This window comes from Haliotis rubra, unplaced genomic scaffold, assembly GCF_003918875.1.
Source record: "Haliotis rubra isolate DU_JTF1 unplaced genomic scaffold, ASM391887v1 Scf1246, whole genome shotgun sequence".
NCBI lineage: Eukaryota > Metazoa > Mollusca > Gastropoda > Lepetellida > Haliotidae > Haliotis > Haliotis rubra.
In genome coordinates this window covers 146,109-157,913 of record NW_025765166.1, presented here as the reverse complement: position 1 = coordinate 157,913, position 11,805 = coordinate 146,109, and positions in this window count along the sequence as shown.

The window sequence follows — 11,805 nt, the reverse complement described above, 5'->3', positions numbered from 1 at the left end:
TGACCAGTCGATATGCTGGGTTTCGGCTTTATCAACTCAAGCTATCAGGTAACAGTTTGTGTCTTGTAAACATACACACTGGCAACGATGTATGAAATATACACATAAGACAAATAGGAGTAAATAGACACTTTGCCGAGTTTATTTGTCCTCATTTTAGTGTTTTTCGATACATAAAACAAAGCGATTGAAATCTAACCATTGAGTAGAGGTAGTTTTTATTTACATATAGATTTTACGCACAGAACTAGTACATAAAACATAATGGTTTGCCGTACATGTAAATATAATCTTCACCTTGTTACGAATGAACATCCAAACTAAAGTACACGTATTACAGAATTCACGAAATGATACTCTGCTGAATTATTACAGTATATAAACTTGCAGTTGAAACCCCCCCCCCCCCCTCTTCCCCCCAATATTTATGAAGGTGGGCGTGCCTATATCTTTACTGAATGTAAACGAGGTTCATAAGATTACAGATGTGCATGCATGTATAAACATCACAGAGAGGGGCGTGACTCCATTAAGCAGGATGTCCAATGATATAACAGCGCATCTGTTTATTTTACACTTATTACGGGACAAACCTTTCAGCAGGGACGTAACTGCATTTGCACTCTCCCGAAGATGTTGTTTCAAGGTCGAAAGAGGTGTTCAATTATCTCATTAGTGTAATCTGATTGAATGATTATACGTATGTGTATCGATACCGTAGCTGATATACTATCCAGATTTTTTTGACAATGGATCAATAGAGACTGAGTTCACTGATACACATGATAATTACACCGGGTTCGATAATTACAGAGATCAAATATAAAAGTTTTGCACAATGCTCATGTAAATTGCATGGAAAACTTACAATTCAAATCAACATGAAACTTTCAACAACTTGAACATAAAAATACCTTTGTATGGTTTACATGGAATAACTTATGATATTACTGCTGTCTATGAGTGAGAATGTTTTGAATTACCAACTTACTGTGCTTTGTAACAAACGTAGTAAAAGATTTCATTGTTTTGATAACACTTACATGTATATTCGATGCAAAGGTGCGATATTCGATTAGGTAACAATGTCAACTTTAGATTATGGAAAAAAAACTACAATTCAGTAAGCTTCAAATTCGTAACTTAAATCATGTCTAATCTATTCGAGCTTGGATGTACAACTATTTGTGTTTATACATTGTGTTTAATATATGAAACATGACAACGTATTAATACCTAAAATATAAATTCAAACTATTCTATTGTGTTTGGATTCTTTGTATGTCCTTGACATTTCGTATATTGTTTCCTATTTAGAAAGTAGAAGAAAATATAATCTTCAGTTACCTCTAAACCATTACATCTAATTCAACCAATGTGCATACGAAGTATCTTAGTATGAAGAATACCAGACACTTACCTCTGTAAAAACATCATAATCCCCTTTCTCGCCGACATGTATTCATTTGCCAAACGCTGTACAAGCCTATGATAATGATTAGCAATTGCTATCAAAACACTTTAAATACTTCTTCTGATTGACACTAAAGGTAGCATCTCTCACAAAAAAGCTAATATTTGCTCAGTACTACTAAATGTCTTGAAATAATAGGTACAGTGCGATTTTTAAAAGTACAGCACACACGTGCGTCTCTCGCTGAATAAGAGGTACTTTCTGTTGACAAGTATATGTGGTTCTCGCTGTGAGAAACTGCCAATTACCTGCCCCATAAACACGTCACTCGCTGTGAGGAGCTGATTAATTGGCCCTATATATGCGTCTCTGGGCCTTAATGAGTTAATGATTAACGTTTTCTGTTAAAGGATGGGATCCACACACTAGCCCATGGCCATTACAAGATTAAGTAAGATTCAGACTTGTAATTCTTTCACAAATATGTATTTTGTGGAAGCCATTTCATTCCTCTCTTCTCATATGTATATTGATGTATTGTTGATGTACCTAGCTAACCCATACAGTAGCTACATGTGTTTTGGGAGGTTTATTTTGTTGTTGTTTTTTTTGGTTTTGTTTTTGCTTAGAACTGGAGAATGTCAATATGTACATAGCTTTGCAAGAGCGGATTTTTTCTGACCATCTCTACAGTTGATGTTTGATTTGTGTAATACATAGCTGGATAAGGCTCTATATGCGCCTCAGCTTTAAAACACCATTAGCTTTGTAACATGTATAGACAGTTAAACCATGACATGTCCATTAACCGATTGTTCATTGTGCTATTTGACATGTATATTGAATTCTTGAATATGTTATGATTGCAATATTGTGTTTGTGTTCATGAAATAAAGATATTGACTTTCATCTTTGGTTGTGTTATTACGGGGTGTGTTTCTACATCCCAAGGTTATGATAATAACTGTAGCTTGTGTATGATGATTGAATCATGTTGAGAAAGAAGAAATCAACCATATATAATACTATTTACACACTTTATTACATGTATGCATTAATACACTTTGACAATGAGACATATACATTGATATATTGGATACAGTTTTAATTAATATGTGTATTCATATTAGACACAGGACACATCCATATATGATACAAAGAATGTGGAGTTCACAGTTCATCATCATCTGTATCATCATGCTCAGACATGTCAACAAGTTCTAAATCTTCAGCCTGGCTGAAGTCCACATGAGAGAGAATATCATTCACGACAGGTTTCATCCACTGAGTGATTTTAGCATCCATTTTCTCTAATATAGGCTTGAAGAGGGGTCCATATTCAAAATAGCTGGCATAACGAGCGGCTATCGCAAGGCTATCAAGAAAAGTAGTTCGCCAGCATTTTTGTAGTTGTTTACCAACCCATCGTTCATTCTTTCCTTTATCCTCAAAGTCCTCCTTTTTCTTCCAGATGTCCTCCTTACAAGCTTTCAAAGTTTGTTCCAACCCTTTCACTTCTCACTCTTGATCAACTTTAGTACCTGTCTCTACTGGACGCAGGATATCATTCTTAGTATCATCAGCTACATCCAGTTTTATTCGCTTCTGTAGAGGCTCGCCGTCATTCTCAAGACACCAGCGTGAGCGCTCATCTGATATTGAACCACCTGAAGGAAGTTGATCTATATCATAAAATGTAACTGTGTAATGTCACTAACGAATTTACCTGCTTTTCAATTTAGTGCTATGACATTCTCTGTTCTAAAATTACAATGTAATGAATGTATGTCTTTGAAACGAAACCACTTTGTACTTACAATGTATATTAATGCAGACTTGTTCTCATCACTATATGGCTGGAATAATGCCGATGTGACGTAAAGCCCAACTCAACTCAAATCAACTCTCAAGACACCAGGTTCTAACATGACGTTGAAGGTCATGATTGTTTTCAAATACAATACCACACTCGACACAGGAAGGCATGTTTTCATCTTCTGAGTAGAGCGTGTTCGACACTACCTCAAAGATGTTCACCCTTTCAGCGTCAGGAGTCAAATGATGCGGTGGCTCAAGTTGCTCCTCTTTTATAGACCGGATCCCAGTCTCGATTTGTCTTTATTCTGGTGCGGGATATGGTATGTATCGTTTTGGTATTTCTGGGACTGAGGGTATGTCATCTTTTGTGATTACATTAGGTTGTAGTGTATCTGATTCAAGACTGGTGGGTCGTAGGTCAATAGTCAGATTTCCATAGGGCTTTTGAACAGCTGTCTCATACACTGACATAAACCTATCAGCATTGTTGGGGTAGATACATCTGGCAAACAATTGCATTTGCAGTCTATCCACAGGAGAGTTAAATAGAGACACATAGTGGGAATAAATTTTGTAGCAGCAGAAAGACAATAACATTTTTGTGATGAGAAGTTCGTGTAAATAACTGACTGACACGTTTATCATCCTTAGCTTCACACATCATGTCATCCAACACCATCATGTTGTTATTTCTAGCATCCAAGTAGGTATCGTCAAGTACATTGTAAGGAATTCCTTTCACAAACTTCACATGGGGCAACTGTTCACTGATCACCTGGTACAGGGGCTGCCATTGGGTATAGCACCAGACAATGTGATTAGGTGCTGGCTGTATACATCCCTTCGTGAGAAGGTTGTAGATAAACATAGATTTACCACTGCCAGTAGGGCCCCCAACAACTGCATTAGAGGGGATGGTAAACTTGAAATGTTCTTTATCATTGAATTGACTGTGGTTTCGGTGTTGCTTAAACATTGAGTTATACAGCGGCGACGGTAATTGTGTCTGTGGCGGCGACGGCGGTTATTGCATCTGCGGTGGCGGCGGTAATTGTGTCTGCGGCAGCGGGGGTAATTGCTACCCCCTCTCTTCTACCAGCTCTCTTCCTCTTCTTAAAGACTTTCTCAACATGCCACATGGCGGATGCAGACTTATAGACTTTTTGAAGTTTATTCGCATAAAAAGTACCTGTGATTGGATCCTTAGGCATGTCCTTGAATTTATAGACTGGTATCCCAACCCTGTAGTATCGTCTGCTAACAATAAAGATTTCCTCCGTCCATTTCTCTTGATAGTCACGTTGAAACACATGTCTCAAATGTGACAGTCACACCTGATCCCCTTCTTTGAATTTAAAGGCTTTCGTCTTCTTTCATTCATCTTCTCTGCTTTGGGGTTGACTTGTTTATGCAGTGGATCAATGTACTGTTCATTCCAAACAATAGATTCATTGTTTGCGTTGATATCAATGGATGAACATTCATTCAGCGGCCTATGAGGTCTCTGGATATAATCTTTTACCAAGTCTTGCAAAACATCAATATAATGGTATGATTGTTTGTAAGTATAGTATCTGTTCATAGTTGCCTTAAGGGTTCGTATGACTCTCTCGGCATGAGATGCTTTGGTTTCATTCTGAGTGACATAGTAGGTAATACCCTTGTTGGCTAAATATGATCTCACTTTCTTGTTATCAAATTCACGACCTTTGTCGGATCTGATAATGTGTGGAAGAGTAGCACGAGCAAATATATTCTCCATGGCCTTAAGGACTGCATCTGGTGTTTTATTTTTAAGGGGGTTCCACCCACAGAAATCGTGTGAATACATTGATAGCTGTCAATAAGTATTTTACACCATCATTGCCAGAGGCTATATTGGAAACATCAGCCAACTCTATCTCCCACCGATTGTTCAAACCAGTTCAGATCACTCTGTTCCACTTGAACTTGTACCTAAGAGGTCGGTGAAGAGAGTAGGCATCTTGAGAAGCGAGCCACTTTTTGATGTGATGAGAGCTGATATTAAATTTCCCTTCCTTTTTCCCCATGTGATACAACTTAGTTGAACCCAAGAAGGAACCTGGGTGTTTGGGATTAAAGTAAATGCTGGACAAATACTCTTTCCATCCTTCAGCGGGCATTGTGAGAAGACAAATAATATAAAAATAAATTGCATATGTTTTTATAAGAAACCATGTCTCATTCAGAAGCGATCGGTTTACACAGGCTACGGCTGACTGACTGCGTGACCTAGTTTCACTCTCACTGTACAAGCAGTGCTGTTGTGTAAGAGTTTGTTTACACAGGTGACTCTACCTCGTCTCGCTATATGTGTGAGCTAATTCCTCTCACCGTTGCATTCCACTTAATACATACTTGGGATGAAAAGATGATCTATTTATAGACTTTCCCATTTATTGTACAGTGAAATATAACAGTCCATACAATATCTCTTTTAAGATGTTAAGTACTGCTTCCAAAACCTTGCGGAGTTTTCCTGTTTACATACATACAATCACGTTCGGTCTATGACAATCTCACTACCACCCAGACTGCATCGTTATTCTGCTTTACAAACAAGCCCTGTTTCTGTGCTTGACTATGGTCATTAAACAATTAGTTATGAATGCATGCTGGATTACAAGTCGCTTCCATCCATCGTAATCACAAGCCAGCTCTCGCTATCTTTAGACTTGGGGAACTTCATTTTCTAAAAATAGCCTGGTGTATTGCACCACACCATGTCATGACGTGTTTCTATAATTAGCTCGGCTCCATCGTTCAGGTGGGGCAGAACCGGCTTTTACCTATCATCACTAACGATCAGTCACATTTGACAAATGTTGTAAATAATGAATCTGTAATGAACATAAACACTATTGATGTATCAGAATTATCATCAGAAACTATGATACATGCTTATGATAATAATTCCACTAGGCAGACTGATGAACTCCACACCAGCACAACTTCCCTTAAGTCAGTTCACACCGCTGAAGCTGGAGAATATAGTATACCACAGACACAACCTACATCAATCAACCAGTTTAGTAATGAAACTGCAACTAATGATGATTCATCACGTTCTGCCAGTAAACTAAAATTGATCAGTCTAAATGTATGTGGGTTAAGAAGAAAACTGCAGTATCCTGAATTCACGTCTCTATTAAACAGTGCTGATATAATTGGCCTACAAGAAACGAAAACAGATTCGCTTGATGAGCTAGAAATTGAAGGCTACAAATTATATCTTCACCATAGACCAGGCTTCCGTAGGAAGTCTGGTGGTATTGGGTTAGCAGTAAGAAAAACCTTTTCTGACCATATCTCATCATATAACCATGAATGGGAATATGTTATCTGGTATAGAATATCTAAAGAATTGCTTAATATTGATAATGATCTTTACCTAGGTAATGTGTATTTACCACCAGATAGTTCTAGATATGAAAAAGATGATATGTTTCCCCTTGTAGAACAATCTATTTTACAAATGCTTGCTAAGAGTGATTACATTTTACTTATGGGTGATTTCAATGCTAGGACTAGACTATTGAAAGAGTATTGCACAGTTGATAAGCATATAATTGAAGAACTTGATATTGATATTGAAACTATGACAGATATTTTTGAACCTGAAAATATTCTTTATGCCTCCTTTCTCCCTATAACAAGAGCTAACCAAGATTTAGGAAAGGTTAATGCTTCGGGACTTAAGCTCATAGAGCTTTGTAAAACCACTAATATGTTTATATGCAATGGGAGACTAGACAAAGATAAGGATAAAGGTAAAGTGACATGTAATGACTCAAGTTTAATTGACTATGTTTTATCCTCGCCACAATGTCTTCCATGTTTTGTTGATTTTGATGTTATTGATTTTTCACCTTTGTGTTCAGATGTTCACTCTCCAATCACTTTCTCATTAAATATAGGATTAAACTATAACTCAAAACCATCTGAGAATAGGCGGGAAAATTTAACAAACAATTCACCAAAAGAAGTTTCTACAAAACCAAAGCGGTATGACATAAATGAAGCAAAAACATTTGTAAATAATATTAACAAAAACTCTGTCCTGGAATTAACCCATATATTGCAATCAACATCAGGTCAAAACGACCCAGCACGTGCAGTCAATGACTTTGCCTCTGGGGTAGCGCACCTTCTGGCTGACGCAGCTCGTGCAACATTTGGTGTGAGACGCTCGCCTCCACCAGTGTCGAAACGAGATTGTAATGATAATCCTTGGTTTGGAAAAGAATGTCGAGAAAAACGCCAATGCTTTCAAAAATCAAAACGTTGGTATTTTAAAAGTAAGACGAATACTAATAAGGCTGAATGTCGCCGATGTTCAAAAGAATATAAGAAATCTCTGAATAAACATATAAACAAGTATAAAGATGAATTCTCTCACTTGGTAAGAAAAAAACAAAAGCATTCCCCTAAAGAATTCTGGAAAATACTAACAAAAGGTAACAAATATGATAATTCTGAAATACCAGACATAAAAGAATTTTTTGAACATGTCAAGCATATCAATAGTAAACAGACTACTCCTGATTGTGAAATAGATCAAGAAAATAAAGATTATGATGACCACATATTAAATGATGATATTACCTTGATAGAAGTGACACATGCTATCAAAAAGCTAAAACGAAATAAATCTTCTGGTATTGATAACATTGAAAATGACTATCTTATTGATTCCTCTGATCTACTTGGTCCTTTGTTTGTTGATTTTTCAATGTGATATTATCCACAGGAATAATGCATGAAGCATGGTTGACTGGCACTATCAGACCTATATACAAAGGTAAAGGCCAGAAATCAGATCCCAATGCCTATAGACCAATCACTATTTTAAGCTGCTTTGGAAAGCTTTTCACTAGTATATTGAACAACAGACTGAACATTTTCTTTCAAACAAACAATATTTTAACCCCTGCGCAGGCAGGTTTTAGGAAAGAACATTCCACAAACGACAACATATTGTTTTGAACATGCTTACTCAGATTTTAAAAGCCTGTAAAAGAAAGTTATATTGTGCTTTCATTGATTTTTCTAAAGCTTTTGATAATGTATGGAGGATTGGACTTTGGCAAAAAATAGTTAACAATGGAATTACAGGTAATTATTTTACGCTTATACAAAACATGTATGCAAATATCAAATCTTGTGTATGTTCAAATGATAAGGTCTCCGATTATTTTCAGTGTTATTCGGGCGTCCGCCAAGGGGAAAATCTTTCACCTCTTTTATTTTGTTTATTCATAAATGATTTAGAACAATTTCTCATCGATGACAATTGTAAAGGTGTTATGCTCGAGAATGTAAACATACAGTTATGTCTATCATTTATTGTACTTCTTTATGCCAACGACACTGTCCTGTTTGCTGATTCTGCATCCGAACTACAGAGTACCTTAGATTCTTTTAGCAAATACTGTAAAATTTGGAAATTAGAAGTGAATCTTGATAAAACGAAAGTCTTAATTTTTGGAAGTGGCCCTGCTAATAATAGTAAACTTAATTTTGTCTTTGAACAATCTCCAATTGAAATTGTAGATAACTATACATATCTTGGAGTGACATTTAGCAGAAATAGGAAATTTAATCTATCAATCAAAAACCTTGCAGCAAGCGCATCCAAAGCAATGTTTTGCCATTTGAAAAAATCTAGAAATCATAATATCCTGTTGGACTGTTTACTTAAGGCATTTGATGTTATGATAGCCCCAATTCTTTTGTATGGCTGCGAAACTTGGGCATATGAAAATTTAAATATAATTGAAAAAACCCATTTGAAATTTTTGAAATTGGCCAGCGGTTTACGAAATTCCACCCCTACTTTTATGGTATATGGAGAACTCGGAAGATTTCCTTTATATATCACTGCAGCTAAGCGTATTATCTATTATTGGCATAAACTTAATAATCCTGGAATGCAGCAGAAATTATCAAAACTGATCAACAATTATGCATATGCACAAAGTATCTTTGAGAATGATTTTGATCCCTGGATGCATCATGTTAAATCTTTATTAGATAAATGTGACTTATCTTTTGTATTCTATAACCCTGTAAGCGTACCATGCCAATGACTAGTTTCACAAGTGGAGACTGTATTAAAAGACCAGTTCCAACAAAATTGGAAAGCTGATATTGAAAATAGCTCTAAGGGATTTTATTATAAACATATTAAAGATACTCCCATATTTTGCAATTCACCAGCAATAGGCGACGAATTTCATTACTTATTTAAATGTGAAGCCCTTACAGATATTAGATTGAAATATTTACCAACTAGACACATGTACTTCCCCAATTTATCAACATTGAAGAAAATATTTAATAGTAGAAATTCAAAAGAAATAAGAAACCTATCCAAATATCTGCTAGCATTAGATAAACTCTTTGTCAAAAATGGTTAAACCTCAATCAGCTCTTTTTATAGACAACAAATCACTTAATAGATCTTAATTTATGGCATAATTCTGTTTCATTTTAAACTGTTCTACCTGTCATTTTGTCATGTTTATTTATATGTATTTAAATGGATTATGTTTGATTTTCTCTTGTACCACCAAACGTGTTTTTTTGAGAATAAACTGAACTTGAACTTGAACTTGATTTACACCCATCGAGCAGCTGTATATCTCTCCATATTTTGAACTGGTTTAAGGATGTTTATTTGTCAAATATATCTTTCCTAATCTGTAACTGTCATGTTAAATTTACCGTACATCCGGTATTAACAGTACATGTTAAGGAACACCGTACGGGCGTACCGTATTTGATGTAAAGGAATATGTTGAATCATGCTCGCTGTTTTAAGAAAGGTGTAATGTTTTATAAGTAAAAGTTCACAATAAATGAATACAGATCATGTTAAGTCAGATATTATTAGTACAGACATGCAGTTGTTAACTATAACTTTATAAATGTTTGTATTACACCTTCGTAACGGTAGAGGTACCTTGTATGGAGTTTAACTTAATTGATAATGATGTATTATATAGTAATGTTTATATGTTTATTCTACCCTTTTCAAGTGCATCAATGACATTTATATCATTGTGGTTGAATGATTTTGTATGACATTTGAATCCATATATTAATAAAACAGTCTGACCCTGAAATCCTTCTGTTTGTATTAAGGTGTGGTGATCCCTCCCGGGTTATTCCCCAATTCTGGGTACGAAGTAGATTGGTGATAAGCCAAGCACGACTTCACAATTTGACTGTAAGTTTACTCAAAACCTCTGACAGGGTTGACTGACCGAATGCAATTATGTCATTGAACAATTCAAGTGACGTCACAACAGAAAGTAATGATATTCGACCTTGGCCTTTGACAAGACCATAACATGTCAAACTATGTCAGTGTTCGGTTTTGGTCCATCAACAGCCTTAATAGTGCAATTGTTAAGGTTAGCACCAACAGGAAAGCCAATATTACCGCTATTTAAGCGGGAATTCGAGTTGGGTTGACTTGCTTGAACCAGAATATCTGCCAGTCGAAAGCCAATTAATGTGGAATGAACCCTAAGCACACGCACCCACTATGACGTCACTTGACAACCGAACTGACAGTGGCCCGTCGTTAAGGTTGAGCGGTCCAATATCATTTGCAGTGGCCCGCAAATTTCTGATAGTGAGAGGGCCGTTTCATGATAATTCCATGTATTTTAGCTATAAAAACCAATAAAGTTATGTCAACAATACTGTGACATGTAAACAATAGAATGACGTCATAGCTTGACGTGAATGGCGTCATAGCTTGACGTCATAGTAACTAAGGTCATGACTTTTGGTCGGACCTGGGTTTGAGTCAATATGCTTTTCTGTCGACGGTCACATGACCACCTCTACACCAATCAGGTAGCCGGAAAAATATGCTTGCATAATAAATAACTTTTTACACCAGGTGTGCCACATACACCAATCACCATCCCAACAGGCCAGCCACATACACCAATCACCATCCCAACAGACCAGCAACATACACCATCCGCATCCCAACAACCCAGTCACATACACCATCACCATCCCAACAGACCAGTCACATACACCATCACCATCCCAACAGACCATCTACATATACAGTCACCATCCCAACAAACCAATCACATACACAGTCACATAAACAGGCCAGCCACATACCGATCACCATCCAAACAGATCAGCCACATGCACCATCACCTTCCAAACAAGTAGGTCACATACACCATCAACATCCCAACAGGCCAGCCACACACACCTTCCCAACAGGCCAGCCACATACACCATCCCAACAGACCAGCCACATACCCCATCACCATCCTAACAGACCAGCCACATACACCATCACCTTCCTAACAGGACAGCCAGCCATCACCAGCCCAACAGCACAGACACATACACCATCACCATCCCAACAGGACAGCCAGCCATCACCAGCTCAACAGGCCAACCACATACACCATCACCATCCCAACAGCACAGTCACATACACCATCACCATATCAACAGCACAGCCACATACACCATCACCTTCCCAACAGGACAGCCAGCCATCACCAGTT